This window comes from Blennius ocellaris, assembly GCF_963422515.1.
Source record: "Blennius ocellaris genome assembly, chromosome: 4".
In the NCBI taxonomy this organism is placed as follows: Eukaryota; Metazoa; Chordata; class Actinopteri; order Blenniiformes; family Blenniidae; genus Blennius; species Blennius ocellaris.
This window is the reverse complement of record NC_137653.1, coordinates 4,645,897-4,665,841: the sequence shown is the minus strand read 5'-3', so window position 1 is coordinate 4,665,841 and position 19,945 is coordinate 4,645,897.

Here is a 19,945-nt window from a genome sequence, read left to right as displayed (position 1 = left end):
CACGAGAGCAAATCGAACCTCATCTGAAGGAGAAACAAGCTTTTAAAAGAGTCTTGGCGAGCCTGTTTTCACACCAGGGATTAAAAGAAATATTTCACAGTTCAATGAAAGTGGACGGGCACTAAAGCAACCGTTCATTTTAATCTCACTAAACACGCTTGACAATTAAAATTTGCTGAGTCCTGGGTCTTCCGGCAAAGCTTCATCACTCCTGTGTGGCGGCTATGAAAACACAGTAGATTTGCTACAACCGCAGCCAGACCTCACACACAAACACTCTAAAAGTATTTTGACCATTGCCGCTTAAAAAAATATGAAGTACACATTTACACCCACAGTTCAATTCCCACTCTGTTTGTGCGATTCAGTTTAACTTTTTTTTTTGTTTCAGTCAATTGAATGTATTCAGTGATTCTCAAACATACTGTTAGAGAAATTCTGTTTTGTCTCATTAAAAAACAATGACGTGTAATTTTGCAGTCTGTGTTCAAGGATGACCTGCGTAAACACCTGTGGAACCCCTGTGCTTCTCTCGCTCTCCTTCAATGCAGACGCAAAACAAAACTATTCAGCCTTTCAGAAGGCGTTGACTGACTTGAGGGGTTTTTTTGCGAGGAAATTCTAATGACACATCGGTAACTTAACATCTGACTGAAGAGGAAGGAAGCACATGAAAGTGTTTTAAATTGACGAATGACTTCAGGTGCAATTCACCGCACATGCATCCAACCCCAGATTGAAAGATTCATAAACACACAGATTCTTTTTTGAGTTCTTCACTGCATTTGTGAACAAATAACTTAAAAATTCGACTGCAGAGGTTGTTTTTTTATTTTTTAAATCTGGAAGTGTTGATGTTTATCATGGCTGCGGTTTTGAATTGTTATTGCACTGAGGTCGTGTTTATTCTGAACAGGACTGTGGGGCGCCATCGAAAAGCCCCTTGTCGTGGTTCCGGCTTCACTCCCCTGCACTACCTGGGATCCCTGCCTCTGCCTGCCGCTGTTCCAGAGTGGTGCAGTACTTATTTATGTGTCCATTGCGGCATCGAGCTTCAACAAAGTGCTGCAGTCACTTTTTAGCCCACCCTCTCTCAAACACACCCACACATACCCACACACACACACACACACATACCTACACACACACATCACACACACCCTTGTTAGTGCACACAGCCATGCGAGGCGCGGTGCTACATGTGGTTCAGCTCCTATAATCCACATTGATTCATGGTGTTCAGACGAAGCCGTTTCCTGGGAGAGGAGCGTGTGTGTGTGTGTGTGTGTGTGTGTGTGTGTGTGTGTGTGTGTGTGTGTGTGTGTGTGTGTGTGTGTGTGTGTGTGTGTGTGTGTGTGTGTGTGTGTGTGTGTGTGTGTGAGTTCATGCCGAGTGTCTGTCTGACAGCTTTTTTATATTTCATTTCTAAATGAAAGTGTGCGAGTTGGTCTGAATACATGAGCACAGAGGAGCTACGTTGAGGTTTTTGCCAGACGTGCTCTTAAAAAAAAAAAAAAAAAGGCATCAGGATGCATCATGGGAGGAGTTTCGTTGGTTTGCACAGAACCTTTTGGGAGGCCAAATCTGAATTCAGGTCACATTTGGCTGTAAAAATAATTTAACAGTCTCTCCCCTTGGTGAGACACACTTTATTGGAGTTGCAGTTATGGCGAGCAGGAGTCTCGTCCTCACATAACGTGGAAGGAAAGACGGATTTTGAACGCATCGTATTATTGAATCTTTTCGTCATCAGCACTCTCTCAACCAACTACTTGGGGTTTGTTGTTCAGAAATAATGGCAGAGGATAAAGCCTCGCCAGAAGACGTGCAAACAAAGAGGCGATCTTTAGTACAATAACAAAACGGTTTCTCAAACAAGGAGTCAAACTAAAAGTCCAAAGGACTTTAGAAGGTAGACTCAACGATCTATCTGGGAATAGAAGAATACAGAAATACGGGTGAGGATTACAGATGAAACTAGTGGCGAGGATCAACAGATTAGATACGCAACCAAGGATCCGCACAGGAACTGACCACTCACAAGCCCGGGGATTGAGAATTATCCAGAAGAGGACATGAGATATTTACGAAAACAGTGATATTTCTCTGTGTTTGGGCCGCGTATTGACATTGGAACGCAGATAAAACAAAGGAACCGTGTGCTGAAAACAACGGAAATGACTCTCGCCATTCGCGACGTTGTGCATTTTCCAGGACACTATCATGGCTCCATGCTTCTCGTTACGCTGCCCCCTACAGGTATGGCATGCTCATAGTCGCTCTGAACCAGGCGTATATGCGGTTCAGAAAAAATGAATTTTTTTTTCGTAAACATAGAGGGGAAAATATCCATTTGTAAAATTCCAGGTATGTGTAAACATGGCCTTAGTGTAATGAAATGTTGAGAAGAGGACCGACGTTACACAAGAGCTGGTGCAGGAAAGCAAAACAAACTAAAACGTGAAGCACAATCAACCAAAAACAAACCATAAATACCAAAAACTACAAATGTCAGATTGAAATTATACCAATTTTTTCTTTAACTGAGAGGACAAATAAAATCCAATTACTGTGAGTAGTAAAATAGGTTTGATGATTAATGAATGTCTGCTAAGCAAGACATTCATTCAGCAATGCACACGATAAAATAAGCCTAGTTAATTATTGATGATGGCACATATACATTGCACGGTTAAAAAGCAACAGCATGCACACAAAATAGCTGAGGTAAACACCCTTTTCTTTCACTACATATTAAAAAGTTAAAGGATAAAATTAAATAAGCACAAATTGCCCTACATATTGTCCCACATATATTTATATTCACATAAATTAATATACGGCCCTTATAGAGAGTTTGATTGATGATCTCTGAAGGGATGGATGAATAGATGGCAGCCTGACTGCTAAATAATTTATTATGGGAGAAATTAGAAATGAATTCGTCCATGTAAAAAAATAAGTTTGATTATTACAAAAGAAAGTAACAGACTATTGATTAATTTGGGGAAAATCTTTATTAATGGCTTCATTTTGATGTTTTGTTTTCACATGACTGTACAAAAAACAACAACATTATAGCATTATTAAGACCACTGGATTTTACATATGTGCGTCTATCTGTTTACATATCGGCGAAAGCTGCACTTCTGATGTCTGCTAGATCTGGTTTACATTTGAATCTGACACTTCCGCAATACAAGACTACAAAACAACAGATATATACATAGATCCCATGCTTCTTTCTTTTTTTTTTCTTGTTTTCCCCCTTGACAAGCTCATTTAGAATGGAGCTCCGGTTGTTGTTTTGTTTCCGTGTGTGCAGGAGCTCTAAAGACTGCTGTAAATATTCAGCCGTCTCCTGACGCCCATTCACAGCGAGACAAACAGCGAGAGGGGAGGAGGCTGTAAATCCACAGTTTATGGTCTGTCCATGGACCAATGAAATACACCGAGCTGTGATATCAGTCAGCAGGCCAGGGAGAGAGGGGGAGAGAGAGAGAGAGAGAGAGAGGGAGGGGAAACAGGTCAACAGGAAAAGAGGAAAGATGAAGATGAGGGAGGTGGATGGAGATGAACGAGAGGAAGGAGGTCAGACTGGAGAAGAGGGGGAGGAGCTTCGTGGTGATTTCCCCGTCTCATTTGGTTTATTTCTCTTGTGTCTGAGCGGTTTTCCATTTGAGTTTACCAATCAGGACTTTTTAGCCAATCTGCACTTAGAGGCTGGGAGGATTTAAGAGTTTGTATAATACACAACAGGAATATATATCTCTTGATCTGGGCTCATGTTCTTATTGAAGCATGTAGAAAAGCAGCCATTCATAACAAAGAAGAAGAAATCAGTTCAGAAAATGATAAAAAAAAAAAAAAGTTAAACTGTTAAGGTTTTTGCTTGCTGCTGTTGTTCCTGATTCCGTGCAATCAGCAGAAAAAAGCTGCTGACTTTCAAACAGCTGAGTTAGAACACTTAGAAAAACCGCCATTAAACGCGTCACGTTGTTCAGCTAAATAATTTTAAAGCCGGGGCCCCGTTCGCACGACAACACCTTGTCCGTTAACAGTAAAGTGTCGCGTCCACACAACAGCGACGGTGACAACGGTGTAGATAATCCACCTCACCACGGGGGGGCGCTGTTGTTAGTTTTTGTAATGAAACCACACATACGTTTACAGCTGACGTATTGGATGCTATTGATCATTACAGATGATAAAACTAGAATACATACTGGGAGTCGTGTTTAGACTGAGTCAACGTGTAAAACTACAAACAGAACAACGTCACCTCTTCTGGATGTTCCACTGACTCGTGTGAACAGATTACAAATGGACAAATTATCCCTCATATACTAGTACTAAATAGCACTGGAGGCAGAAATACGTATCTTTGCGGTTTTTAACCTCTTTCACTGATGTTTGGATTAGAACCCACATGAAACCAACAATTGGCTGTTTTAGATGAGCTTTGCCAACGTAAGAGAAGCGTGAGAGTGCGAAGGCAGCGACACATGACATTTGAAACGCGCCTTCCAATTTACATGCGAAAAGAAGGCTCCCAATCTGGATGAGTCACTGCTCATTTATTACTATTAATGCTGCTGTAAAGATACAGAAAAGCTTTTAAACATACGGAGTATTCTTTATGTGTCAACACATTTGCTGGGCTCACGTCAAACAATGACCTTCCCCCCCCCCCCCCCCCCCCCCCCCTCTTAACGTCACTGACAACAATGAGACTGTTAGACGATGTTTAAATTCAGCCTGCTTTTGTGCTGACTTCTGGAAGGGAAAACAAAAGTGACATCTTTAAGACAAAGCACGGTCCCGTGCCTCGTCATAGGCTTCCATGTTGTGAGTCGTTCTGCGAAGTGAAGGAAGCAGGACGGACATGAGAAACCGGTGTCGCCGTGTGAATAATGTATAGATCGTATAAGATTGAGCTCTTATGGACATGCATATTTGACCAAACCGGCTGTTTCTTAGGGGCAAAGGAGGCATGCAGCACTTAACATGCAGCACGTGTCCTTATATGCACGCAAAAACCTCCCTTCTGCGCTTTGATTCAATTTGAATTCCAATGTGAATGCATCCTGTGTTTTTTTTCTGGCTGTAAAACATGTATAAAGACCAAAAACAACCACAATACAAGTTTCTGTTGTTAGTCACTAAACACCAAACATATCGCCGTTACCACTCATCTGCACTCTACGGAGGTGACAACTACTGAAGCCCTCTAACATGTGCATTTCTTTAAAATTTAGATTTTTGTAGCAGACAATTGTACTACAAAGGTGGGAGGAAGATGCTCTATAATGTTTTCTATGTAATCGGAACGTTGCCGCTTGTTGAGAGAAAAGGATTCATGAAGTAAGCAGCAAAATTATGCTTCAGATAAGCACCGGAGGAAGCGGCCCCGCCAAAATAAAAGCTGTGCTCTCTTTTTTTTCCCTCATTCTCCTTCTTCTTTAACTCCTCGTGTTGTCTAGATTTTGTCGGCTCGTATTTAACAACCACTCGAAAGTGAATCTATAAGAGCTGACCAGATATGGCGGGAATCCCCCTAATTGGCGAGCCAAACTCTCTCTTGCCCTTTCACATTGTTTATTTCGTGTGTCTGTGGCGTATTCATTATTATACATTTTTATTATGGTTTTATCATGATTCCTATGCAGGCTGAGATTTGGGCTGGTTTTTATTGAGGTGTGTGGGTTTTTACCTTGTTTGTGGTAGTACTGAGGTACTGAGTACTGAAGTACTGAGTCACATCTGGCTATGGGTAAATAGCTAAACGTGACTTCACGTTGTCTTCTACACTCTGGGGCTAGAAAACATGATCGCACAAAAAAAAAAAAAAAATCAGAATTGAGCATCAAGGCATAAGAACAGAGTTCATTCAGGATGAATGAGGCGAACTTCTTCCTGTAAACAGGAGTTTAATGAAACAGTTATCACTGAAACTTAAGCTAACTTTTAAGGAATAGCAAAACCTCTGTAAATAACTGCGCCACTCTAATCTTACAATCGTTACTAACTCGTTCCTGTCAAAAGCGGTGGCGTTTACAGTCACATGCTATTTGATGACGTGAAACGACTCATGTCAGATTTAACATAAAAGTGTTCGTCTCTGCTGCTCACTCTGTTTCTAAAGAATCAATGGTGGATTATATTTACAGACGGAGCTCTTGGGGGTTTTTTTTCAACCCCCTTAAATCTTCTTTGGTTTGTGAGCAACAGCCAAGGCTTTAGAATAAATCCCTCTGAGAAATAGCCGCATCACTGATGAAAGTACTTTCAACATTCAGTTTTTACATGTCCACCTCTGTGACGCATGACAAATCTACAGATGCACAGGCACTTAAGAAAAAAGAGATTTTTTTCTTCTTCTTAGTGTTAAAAAAAAACAAAACAAAAATTGCACAGAAGCAAAATCACAGACGCTCTAAATCTCCATCTTCCTACAAAAATGGATTTAAATTTGTTGAGAGCCAAAACAGCAACTTCAAAACCAAATGTGGCGAAAGTATCCTCTACAAGTAGACAATATACTTGTGTAATAAAGTACAAGCATTGCTTGAACTCATTGAGAGAGCAGCGTGGGACAGATTTTTGATGGACATGAAAGTATCGGTAAAAACATAAATAAAGCTGTCGTCTGTATTGAGTCTTGAGTAAATTTGAGCAACAGCAATCGTACATAAATACCATGAATCTCTACGTATAAAGAAATTGTCCATTCTTTCAGTGTTATTTAGATATTAAGCAGTTCAAGTCGAAACCATAAAAAAAAATAACTGACTTTATGATGTAATAAAATTATTACACTATTACGGGAAAAATATTTTTGCCTGTCCCATAATGTAATATTCGTATCTTGTTACATTATTGACCTCACGTTACAGGTTTTGTTATTATTTTTTTTATTACATTTCGGGCTCAGCACTTTTGTCACATTATCAACCGGTAATTACATTCCGGCTTTTATTATATCATATTTTATAACATCTTGGGTCGTTGTTATATATGAGTCTCTGACACGCTTAAACAGAAATTCTCCATATCTTTGTTGCCTCGTTCAAGAAGTATCCTCTCGTATTAATAAAGTATTTGTCATGTATTATATTCTATCTAAAATGATAGAAAAACAGTGTCACTTCAAACTTCATTGTGCTTCATTGATCACAGGCCTCCAACATGGTTTACAATATCATTTTGGAACATGTACAATGTAAAAATCCATTTAGGAACAAAACTCTGACTCTACTTTACCAAGGCCCAAAGCGCAATCTGGGTTTTGTTTAGTTTTTAATTACGCACACACATTGTTCTGGTGCAACAAATACTAAAATACGAAATATTTATTAATTCACTGTTGAAAAATGTGGGGGGAAAATCAATCATTTCCTGCTCTTTTAGGTAATGTTCCTTCAAATTAACAGTAACCATCTGCTTTGGCTGCGAATAAAACCTGGTGTTTCTGGGTAGTTTTGCTTTGATCATGCAATCATTCGCCACAGACTCGGGAGAGACGGATGACTTGTTGTTTGAGGTCGATGAGATCAAACGAAACGGGATCCCCGCTGATGGAAAAAGCCGCTCCACAGCTCCGCCACTGGCGAAAAGCACCGCCGCTTCCACACATCTGCATCACGTACAGCCGCAGTCCTGCACAGCGGAATTTTCAAGATGGAAGAATTAAACCTGCTTTGATAATTACATGACCGGTCTCTCTGCACGGAGACATACTTCACATATCTTATGTGCAGTGATGAAAACTTGTCAAGTCAAGGGTGGGTGGGACAGTCCTCCTGTTGCAGTTCAGTCCCTCAAAATATAATTAGTGGGGCACAAAGAGGCAGCGCAGTACAGATGTGAGCTGCATTCAGCCTCACAGCAGCAGCAACAGTAGCAGGGGGATCCTCCGTTAAGATGCTGCTTGTAATTATTGGATTATTGAAGAGTGGGGGGGCCGCTGGCCAACCCGAGCTCCTCACGCTCATGATCGCAATCACAAACATCAATACTCTCGTCCCTCGGCTGCCATCTATTCTGCAGCCCCCCCACCACCCCTTTGTGCCCCCCCACACCCCCACCCACCATCCCCTCCTCAGACTTCTGAGTGGAGGAGGCAGCGCTGCTGGGAATCCCACAGTCATCCATTATATAACCAGCGCTGTGCTGCAGTCATGGTGCTCAAGCTGTGACGCTGATTAACTGGTGGTTGTTCTTCTAAATGTAGCTGCTCAAAACCTCCGCATGAAAAAAGGATAATTCCCCCCCTACCCTATCCACTCGAAGACACACACACCGATTTTGCTACCGTCCCCCCAATCTTGCTCAAGACGACCTGTCAGCTGAGCATTGCGACGCGGGTTAATATTTCAGACTTGGAGCAGGCGATCCGACGGGCAGCAGCCGCACAGACGCTTGTCACGAGACGCTGCCAACCAGCAGCAGAGAGACACGTGTCCCGGAGCAGGGGACAGACAAAAGGGTGCATTTGTAAAAAGTCACTGCATTTGCCCTTCTCCTATGCCGGACAGAACGAGTGGAAAACACTGTGACTTGGGGCGCGCCGCGGCGGCATCATTTCCTCAGAAGTAGTTCAGCCGAAGCCGACTGTCGGCTGAGGCTCGGCGCGATTCGCTGGTCGTCGGCGATCTGGTTCCCAGTGTCGAGAGGCGGCGGCTCTGCACAGTCAACAGCCGCGGCTACTTTAAACGTTTATTTAAAGATTTGTTTGCCTATGCGCACACGCTGCTCTTTTCATCGCTCTGCTTCTCTTGACACACCAGATCTATTTTTTGCCGCGAGCAGCTTCCATCCCCGAAGCATGAAATTCACTCAATAATGTACGTGTCTATAAAAGCCTGGATTTGTCGGCAGTTTACCTCAAATTCATTTTGGTTTGAGTCTGCACACACACACACACACACACACACACACACACACACACACACACACACACACACACACACACACATCGTCATGTGTCACTTCTTCAATGCGGTCGATAACCCGGAGAAGTTTTTCCCATTTGCATATTTTCCTATTTCTGTTGACAGGCAACAGATCAAAAGTGAGTCAGACTATCATCTAAATGATATATGAGGGAGGTGGGAGGGAACGCGATGTTGCGGCGTCACAAAACAAATGTGTGTCATCGGTCAAGCGTTGAGCTGAGGGGAGATTTGGCAGTAAACACTTCCTCAGTCATGGTTTTTGGTTTTGTTTTTTTATTTGAAAAGCAGCCGGACCACACTTTTTTTTTTTTCAATGTTTTGGTGTTTCTCATATTTTAAAGTGGAGAATTTTCTGTTTAGTTTTCAATAGCTCCTGCATGGCCAGCTGCAGATCAACAGCCAGCGTATTCAGAATAACTCACATACATACAAGGAGGACATGCATGGATAAATTCTGCATAAAGCAAATTCATATTTCTCCTTCTAAACACCTTCTGCACTGGAGCAAATGTGGCAAGTATCCTTTTTTTCTTTCTTCTTCTTCATTTCTTCAGGATAATGAGAAACACAAGTGAAATACATTTGATAACTGTGATCACCTTCCTCTGGAGAGAATTTCTGACCTTGATTAGAAGAGACTTAGATTATCTGCTGTTGCTCAACTGGTTTGTTGCCCTCGCTCCATTTGAAGTTACAGGTTAGGGTTAGGGTTAGGTTTAGGTTGGGGGTTAGGGTTAGGGTTAGGTTGCATCTTCTCACGGCTTTCCCTGCACCTGGTGACCTCTCCAATGTATAACCTGTCTTGCTCACTATTAGTTCGGCTCAGATCCAGAGAAAATAGTCCATTTCTGCTTGACGCAGACATTAAGACAGTGGTTCCCAAAGTTAATTCTTTCATGTCTTCTCTGGTTGCCGCCTCGCTTTGAACAGCCTATCTGACCTCTGACATTATCGTACGCCCAAAGCCTTCGAAATGAAGTTTTTCTGCGTGTGAATTAAATATTGTCAAAGAAGGAAAAACCTTGGTCTCATCCAAAATGATCCCCTCCTCCCCATCTCACAGTGACATGAACTGTTATTGCCGAGTGTGGCAGGTCAAATTGTCTGGTGTCCAGTAGCCCCGCCTCCCTGACATTGCTCGCGCCTTGCAACGCCTCGGCATCTCACGCTTTGGCTCCTCATCCAGCCTCGGGGACTGAAGCTCCGGGTGGGCACCGAGGCCGGACGAGACACCGACGTCAGACGGGACAGCGAGAGGAGGAAGGGGTTAATGTGCAGGAGGCTGAGCGGCGTGGGAGTCAGGTCATGGCTATCGCCGACACGAAGCCGCTGGAAAAAGTTACAGAGGAGAGACGGGGAGATGTGGAGGGGGTGGGAGACAATAAAAAGCCCCACTGATTTGAATTCTATTCATAATTCTCTGCTGGGAGGCTGGTTGGCTGAAGGCGGCGGATGATGAGAGATGGAATGAAAAGAGGGGGAGAAGGTGTGGGAGGAAGAGAGAGAAACAAAGGGAAGGACAGGATGGGATGGAGTGTTGAGTCTCTGAGGGGGAGTGAAACTGGGAATTAAATACAGCTCGGCTTCAAAAAGAAAGGTAGAGAGACAGACTGAATGAATGAATGAAAGAGAGAGAGAGAGAGAGAGAGAGAGAGAGCGAGAGAGAGAGATGTGTGGAGGTTTGGCTGCTGATTTAGAGCAACTGCTTGGTGTGATTCCTGCAAATCAAAAAAAAAGCATGAACATGAACTCCACATGACACCAGCAGACTCGAGCCGATAGCAGTGAGCATTTCTGTCATCTGGTGTTCAGTCACGGTCTGTGTTGAAAAGTGACACCACAGCGGTTGTCGTCAAATCCACACACACACTGCATTCTTTGTCAGGAAACACTAAGTTCCCATTAGTGTTGCCACAAAAAGTAACTTACTTTACTGATTACTTGCTTTCACAAGTACATTTTAGATACTTTCAACAGCTGCCAACACCCCACCAGTTGTGTTCGTGTTGATGCAATGATGATGTCCCGTTTGTTCCTATTATTTAATAGTACTTGAACGCACCGTTTGAGCGACGTGGCCTGTGATTGGCTGAGAGTGGAGAAGAGGAGGTAAGAAAGGAGTGGCCGCTTAATTTCCGACGTTCTGTTCAGTAATCTAGTGGATTTACAGACGAGAAACTCGACATTAAAATAGTAACCCGCAATGACTTGGATAAGTAGCTTTAATCTGATTACTGGTTTGGAAATAGAAACACGTAAGATTACTCGTTACCGAAAAAAAGTGGTCATATTTAGTTGCTTCGTGACGCCTTACTGGCATCACAGGTCAGTGTGTGAATGGGTGAATGTGCGATTAAGGCCCAGTTTACACGTTTTCAAGGGAAAATATAAAATGTTGGCTGCATTTTGCGTGTCCGTTTCCACGACAACGGTGCTCAAAGCTACTGAAAACGGCTCCCAAGGCGGTACTTCTTTAAAACATTAGGCTCGTCTCAATGTAAAGGTGGGTTGGTTTGTTGTTACCGTTATGAAACGGTACATTACTAGATCATTTTCTATTACGTAACTAAATCTTTAGTTAGCTTGAGGGAGGCTCCTCTCATCTCTCTGCCAAAATAAATGAATAAAACGGAGGAGTGTCCCGGCCTACAGCCTTACTTGAATTTAGTAGTTTAGTCCAATGACAGCACAAAACAAAATTTGAGAAATAGATCCTGTGAATAACTGTGGTGAAGAAAATACAGGTTAATTTACAATAGGTATCCGGAGAATATATCCTGAAACAAACACAGTTAGCTTTTATCAATAGGAATAAACAGACTGATAAATCTACTTTTCGAGAGCTTCCCCTCACATTCCCCCTCTGAAGCTCTGCAGTGGGTAAACAGTATTCGTGGAGATGCCTGCACTGCATTATTTTGCATGTCTGACAGGTTTCCACTGCAGCAAAGTAGAACAACTCAACTCAAAAAAGGCTTTGCTTGTTACAGAAATGACGAAAGAGCCAATTTGAGCGTGCGGATCTCTTCCATTGGGTGAAATGAGCCAGAACAAGTGTACATAACTTTCACCTCAGAAGATGGGGGGAAAACATTGACTGTGACCGTCGGTCAGCCATGTTTCATTGACTTTGTACAGAAATAGCATTTGTGAAATTACCCTTTTAGTCCTGTTCTCTTCTTTATTTCCAGTGTTTTGCCTGTTTGTTCACTTTATTTTAAGGCCACGGTGTAGCTGCTGCTGGGTGAAGGAGTTGTGTTTTTCTGCCCCCCACCGTCCAAAAACATTAGAAGTTAAACTTTGGGAAATTTTATTTAATATTGAATATTTGTTCTAATTGATTATTTTTTCTCTGCACTGATTCATAATTGTCCACGTTGCATAGCAATGCATGAATATTCACCTGCACTTGCATGAAATCATTTTTTTTGTCAGGATTATGCTCAAATATATATTTACCCAACCATTTGCAATTTCTCTATTGAGAGCTAAATTTCAATCATGTTTACATTTGTTCCCCTAGAAAGTTTCCAACTTTGAAAATTCCTGCAATTTTGCAGCCCTGGACTTAAATTGCCTAGTTGATTAGCAACATTAGCAGCAGTGTTTCCATTTGTAGAAATGAAGTCTGTAAGTAAAGTCGACCTCGTGAGCATCATTCTATCAACTTTAATCTGTGGCTCACTTCTTGGCCATTTCTGTCTGTCACGTGAAAGTTTCGAAATCGGAATGTTCGAACTGATAACTGGATTCCAGCTGCATGAAAAGTGACCCGACAGTGGAAATGTTGTCAACAGGATGTGGTTAACAGCAGGTTGCTTTGTTGTGCCCAGTATATCTTGTGCATTCATTGTGGGCGACTCGTGGGTTGACCGATTTCACTTCTAAATGGGTCATTGTCTGTGGAGGATAGGTTTTGTTGTTGTTTTTACGTAGATAACTCCTTTCTCTACGTTATGGGAATATTGACATCCTAAAACAACATGCATTTACATTTCAAAAAAAAAAAAGAAAAAGAAAAATGCCTGAACCTCATCACGTTCCCTGCTTTTTTGCAAAGGATGAGCAACTGTGTCGTCTCTGACATCTGCTGTTTGTAGCCTGCCAGTAATGATACAGCCAGATGGATCAAACTCATTTTAACTAGCGGGTCGTTATCTCAAAGTCTTTGTGCAGGCACCTCTGAAAGCCCAGAGCTGCAGAACCCAGCACTCGGTCCAACAAACCAGCGAAGTACAACGACTGCATTAATGCAATGGGGTCTGTGAACCAGAGAACTGGACTCAACCCACATAGAACTTATGATCAGAATGTGTAATCACACTCTAACTGCATGGCCATGTACGAGAATGCAAAAGAAACTCACTAGGAGCAGAGGAGAGCGGGGCGTTTCTATGCTTGCAGGGTAATCAGACAAATGCATGCAGGTGGGAAGACTGGGGAGCTGGGAGCAGGTGAGGTGGGCGTGAAGGCGGGAGAGTTGGCACATGGGGAGACTCTGGGGACCTCTAGTGGGAGGAAGAAGCGGAACCAGCAGGAAGAAAACGGGCAAAGAGGAAGGAAAAAGGAGAGGAAGGAGCAAAATGAAGAAAAAAAATTAAGAAACTGTTTCTGTTTGTTGTTAACATGTTATTTCACATTTTTATTTTAGGTTGAAATATTATCACCAATGCCCGTTAGCAGTCATTTACCAGTGAAACATCTGAATTTCCCCTGTGGTTTGCATTATTTTGTCGTAAAATGTCTCAGATGTAGAAAAATCAAATGTGCTTTACTTGCAACTTTAAGTTAACAAAAATGTTCAAAAAACGCCAATAATCTGAGTATGTACACCACACTGATCAGCACCTCTATTTGAACACTGGGATTTATTTATATATAATCATCCAAGAGTAGATTTCCATCCTTGTGTAAAACCATTGCCCTGCTGTATCACCCAACGTCTACAGAGGTTCAGTGAAACATTCATGTTTTCTTTACTATAACCTTGATAAACTTGAGAAGAGTTGATAATAAATATGAGATATTCATGTGTCTATGCAGCTGGGCGCTCAAACAAATTCCACATTTGAAATTGGTAGAGCTCGACTGGCAACTAAAAATAAAAAGAATAATAACAGCCTCAGCCACTCACTCCCACATGATATGCAAAATAATGAATAACAACATTGTCATCATTTAATACCTAGCTTCACTGCCACACATGGGCCGTGTGGTTGTGTGTGTCATTATAGTCTGTAAGTTTACATGTTGTATGAGGAGAAAATGTGCTTTGTGCTGCAGAAGCTTATTTGCATCTCTTTTATTTGTGGCTTTCTTGGAGCCAAGGTTAAATAACAACTTCCATGAGATTACCTCCAGATGACTAATGACAAAAAGCGAAACACAAAAGCCACTTTCCAAGGTGAAGGAAGGCAGACGCCAAACAAAGCGAAAGGCTGAAGAGTAACAGTGCTGAGGACACGGTCATTTCAAGATCCTGACGATCCCGTTTGTGACACTGACGGTCACCGTGGAGCCTGAACTGGACGTCCTGAGGGACGGAGCACGTGAAGACGGAGAAACTGGAAACACCCCCGAGTCTGTCAAAACACAAGCAATGTCCGAAAGTTCCCCAACTTTACAACGTGTCCCTGTTTTCAAGGCCTTAAAGCCCCAGATGGTGTGTACACACACACACACACACACACACACACACACACACACACACACACACACACACACACACACACACCATATGCGGGTATAAAATGCTGGGTTGTGTTTTGTGTCTCACTGTCATATACAAGCTGTTGGACCTGTTCACAGTCTAAATATGGACGTTATGACTCTGTCTCTGGTAAGAGGATAGTCTCCCCCCTCACACACACACACACACACACACACACACACACACACACACACACACACACACACACACACACACACACACACACACACAGTTTGTTCCCGTGAGCCAGTAAAACTGAAACATCTCTGTGAAGGCTCTGGGTTAACAGGTAGCAAATATTCCCGATGTGCAGTAAAACGCACCCTGACACGTGTCTGCTGGGGGAAAGGCCTTTATAATGTGAAATAATCCCCACAGCCCTGTTACACAGGAAACACATCTGTCTTTATAAATTTTCAGTTTGTAATCCTGATCGGCTTAAGACGCCACAGCAGTGTTCTCCCACAGCAAACTACGTTTTCGGTCATTTCATTGCCTGTTAAAATTTTTGTTTTGGATTTTTTCTTTTTAAAACATTGCAGGATATGTTTATATCCAAGAGAATAAGAGTTTGCATTTTATAATAAGAAATTGAATTATATAATTGAAATCATATACACGTTTTCATACAATCTGCAGGTAACATACGGTACCTAAATCTCCTTTTATTAAAGCTTTCAATAAGTGATATGCAATATTTCTTACCTTCTAAAATAAAAGGTCATGATTTAGAAGGACGTCACAGGGCAGCAGCTCATGTCGTCCATTCCTGAGCATCTCTGAGAAGTTGCTGGTTCAAGTCTTCTCGTGTGGAGCAACGCCCCCCTCATGTGGTGAAAAGAATAATTGCAACTCGTTCTTGAAGTACTGAAGATAAACTTCATGATTAAAACATGTATTTCCCCTTTTTGTGATTATCAATGGGAACCTTCATTGGCAGCATGCGCGTGCAGGGGAAAGGCTGTTTTCAAGTAAATTTACAAACAAAAAATGAAAAGTGCTTATTTTTCAAATGTTCTTCAACAATTGTCACTTGAAACGATACCGTCGAGAATTAGATATCAGTGTTTTGGTCCATATTTGCATCTGACCTGTAATTCCTTCCTGCAAATTCGTCCAGACTTCAGGCTTGACGGGATGTAAAATCAATGTGGTGGCAGTGGGGGTGTACGGACCCTCCACAGGTCACCACACACACTCATTCCACAGGCCAATTTAGTCACACTTAACCCCGAGCAGCAGGTCTTTGACTTGAAGGATGAAGCCAGAAAACCCTGAGAAACCCCAACGCCTTCATTACTATCGGATTAAACCCGGTGTTGTTGGTATATTACCACCACGACTTAAGACATTCGCTTTGAGAGGAACCTTCTGTTTGATGTTTTCTTTTTAAAACTTGCTTTTCAGCTCTGGCCTTTTCCTGCCCGAGTGTTGCCAGGCTAATGAAAGCCCTGTTTGCTCAGGGCTGAAAAGGAACCCCCAGAGTTCATTTGTGGGTCTCGCTGGTGTTTCTCATGTCCTCTTAAAAAGGGACTCAATACGGAAGTGGCCCCCGGGGGCAGTTCTCCCCCGTGGCCTGACGGTCAACGTCCACCACCCGACGAGGCTGTCGCCTTCTGATGTCCTGCTGACAGAGGACACAGACGTATCCGGGACCCAAGGTCCGGATGGGGGAACTCTTCATTCAGCCAGAGTCCAGAACTGAGCCGATCTGTCTCTTGGGAAGCATAATGAGGCGAAGGAAACGACAACGGAAGACAAATGTATTCATATTCTGTGCGACGGGATACAAGCTGTCACATACAGTAGAGCCCTGTGTGTGTGTGTGGGTGTGTGTGTGTGTGTGTGTGTGTGTGTGTGTGTGTGTGTGTGTGTGTGTGTGTGTGTGTGTCTGTGATGGTTTCCACTCACAGTTGGGAAAACATGCATCTGAGATTAATTGGTGTGACTCTAAATTGCCTTCTCTCTCTCTCTCTCTCTCTCTCTCTCTCTCTCTCTCTCTCTCTCTCTCTCTCTCTCTCTCTCTCTCTCTCTCTCTCTCTCTCTCTCTCTCTCTCAGGTTCATGGTTGCAGCATTGCGCATGATACCTCACTCAAACAATATGAGGAACCTCAATGAAACAGAGAGATTGGTATTATAACCTTCACCTCAATGTGAAAACTGAAAACTCAAGGGCGTAGCCTGCGTGGTCTCATGAAAATAAAACTTTCAACACCTCTGAAACCCAGCAGCAATAACACTAAAATGGATGGATGGCTCAAATAATAGACGTGAAGTCTCACTGGTGTCTGGAGGACGGCCTGTTGTTGTGATGACGGCTGCAAACAGACACATGTGTTGTGTTACTTCCGGAGCCTGCTGGGTCTGAAAACAGGACAAGAAAGTGTCAAAAGAAACTATCGTCACACCACAAAGAGGAGAGGGACAGAAAGGACCGAACCCATACCATCAAAGCTGCTTTTAATGGTAAAAAAGGAATCCTATCGTAGCATCTTGTCTCGACATATCGTACCATATCGCACCCAATTGCATCGCACCGTACCGTATCGCACTGTATCGTATCATATCGTATCGTACCGTATCGTACCATATCGTACCGCATCACATCAACGCGCACCACATCGTATCGCACCGCATCGCATCATATCGTACCGCACCGCATCTCATCGTATCGTATTGTATCGTATCGTATCGTATCGTATTGCATCGTATCGCACCACATCGCATCGCATCATATCGTATCGTATCGTATCATACCATATCGCATCGTATCGATCGCATAGCATCGCATCGTATCATATCGTATCGTATCATATCGTATCGTATCATATCGTACCACATCATATCGTATCGTATCGTATCATACCATATCGCATCGTATCGATCGCATAGCATCGCATCGTATCATATTGCATCGCATCACAACGTATCGTATCGTACCGCATCATCTCGTATCGTATCGCATCGCATCGTATCGTATCGCATCGCATCGCATCGTATCGCATCGCATCGTATCGTACCGCACCGTATCTCATCTTATCTCATCTTATCTCATTTTGTCCCATCCTTTCTTGTCTTGTCTTGTCTCTAGAGCAGCAGAGGCATTATTCAGATTTTCGTATAATTATTTCAATAATACAAAAAAAAAACCAACACCTCAACAAACTGTACCTTTGTTAACACAGCGATTCACATCAACAAACTGGGAGACTCAGATGAAACTATGGGTTGGTATTAGAACTATATGTGTATATTTTTTAATTTTACAAGCACTTAAGTGACATTTTCATCCTGAGATTAGTGACACAGACAGGTTGAATGTCTTCATATGAGGCGGAGTGAACCCAGCAGGAGGCTGCCGGCTCCACACAGCGGCTCCAGTCGGCTCCAGCCTGAACACCATGTTGGTTTTTGGCCGTATTGCTGACTTGAGGCCACCGTGCTGCAGAGTCTCAGCGTGCTGTCAAGGCAACAAGAAGAGAGGAGTTTGGGCTTTGGCTTATCTGGGTGGACTGCAGGCCGGGGTTTGTTTTATTTTTTTCTTCCTCCTCCCCTGCCTCTCAGCCCCTCTTTCTTCTTCTCCTTCCTCCTCTTCTTCTTCCCTGTGTGACTGGGCAGCTGGTGGGAGGCGGTGGGAGTCGTGTAGCTTAGCAACTCCCTCAGTGGATGGCGATTGATACGCAGCTTTGTTCAAGCGTCTCTCTGAGCCAGGGAAGGGAAGGGAAGGAGGGAGGGGGGGGGGGGGTTCCCCTGAACAAAGCGGGCCTTATTGAGGCTTTCCCTCCTCCTTCCCTTTGCCCGGGCGCCGCGACGTGGGAGGACAAATATTTCAGCTCAAAGAAGCCGAGACTCAACTTACAAGCGGCCGTCCGGCGAGTGAAACTCAGGGGACGTTTCCATTTGTGATGAGACTCCGGGACGTCCTCAGCACGATCACAGCGCTCAGTCCTCGTGTTATGAGAACACGAGTTTTACACTGTGTTGTTCAGTGACTCACACAGTTTTCGTCTCTCCTTTAAAAAACAAAACAAACAAAAAAAAAACTCCAGCTGCCAAGTTTAATGTCATTTTCACCTATTTTAGTATCTGTTAGTTATTTCCTGTTTTATCCCCACCACAGACAACGGTGGATCTCATTTGTTTGTGTCTTCATCAGACATGTTGTTTGCATGTTGCACGGATGAACTGTTCCGTCTTCGTCCACGACATCAGCAACATTTGAATACTGGTTGACGCAGGGTGTCACATTATAACCCCATCACTTTTTGTTGTTTTTTTTCTTTCGTGTACATGGATTAACATGGATTAACGTGGATTAAGGGCTAATAGTCGACGCTGAAATTGACGTTTATAGATAATGGATTAATGGGTAAAACTGGGAGCATTTAGAGAACAGAGGAACCATTTCACTGGGGAAATCCTGCCTCGGAGCTAAACATGCTGTGACACTTCGTTCTCCGGAGCTCTGGAGAAGCCGACTCGAGATCTGAAGTTCATTAGGTTTGAATCCCCACTGCGGGTCACATGGAGCCACGAGCTCCTCTGACAATAAAATAGCTCAAACGCAGAGAACTATGAGGAACTTCCTCCTTGGACCGATATAGTATTTTCGGTTTCTGGATGTGTCCGTCAGTCCGTGCAGTGGTTCGCTGTGGAGGATTATTCCTCCTCCTCATGACCCAACATCACAAAACACCTTTGACCCTCTGGCTTCATCCATGCGTGCGTATTGTTTTCTGCCATCCATGGTGGATGGGAGGCGTCACAAAGTCTTTAGAAAAGTCTCCTCTGGCTGTTTGTTATTCGTACCATTTGAGTTTTTCAACAAAATCTGTCTTTCTGTCAGCATCTTGAAAATCGTTGCGCCGTATAATTTTATTTTCACTTTACGCATTTCGTCCCAAGCCGTTTGGGGACTCGGGGGGGGGGGGGGGGGGGGGTCTGAATGAAGTGGTTCCAGGATCACAGAGCAGCCACTTTTGGCTGATTGTGAATGAAACTTAGTTGTAAAGAACTCGATCGGGAACGGGGCCAGGCGGACGAGTGCGCCAGGCTCAAGTACCTTCAGGTGGCGTCGGTGAAAAGTTTCTGTGTTTTACAATTCCCGAGCAAACAAGTTGATTTGCTGGCCGCCCTCCAGTGTGGCGTACAATACTGCAGACACTTTCCGCTGGTGGAAAAAACGCATGACAAATTTTTTTTAGGTCAACAAAAAGAGAGAGAGAGGGAGAGAGAGAGAGAAAAAAAGCTGAGAAAGAAAATTGTTGTCGGAGCGAG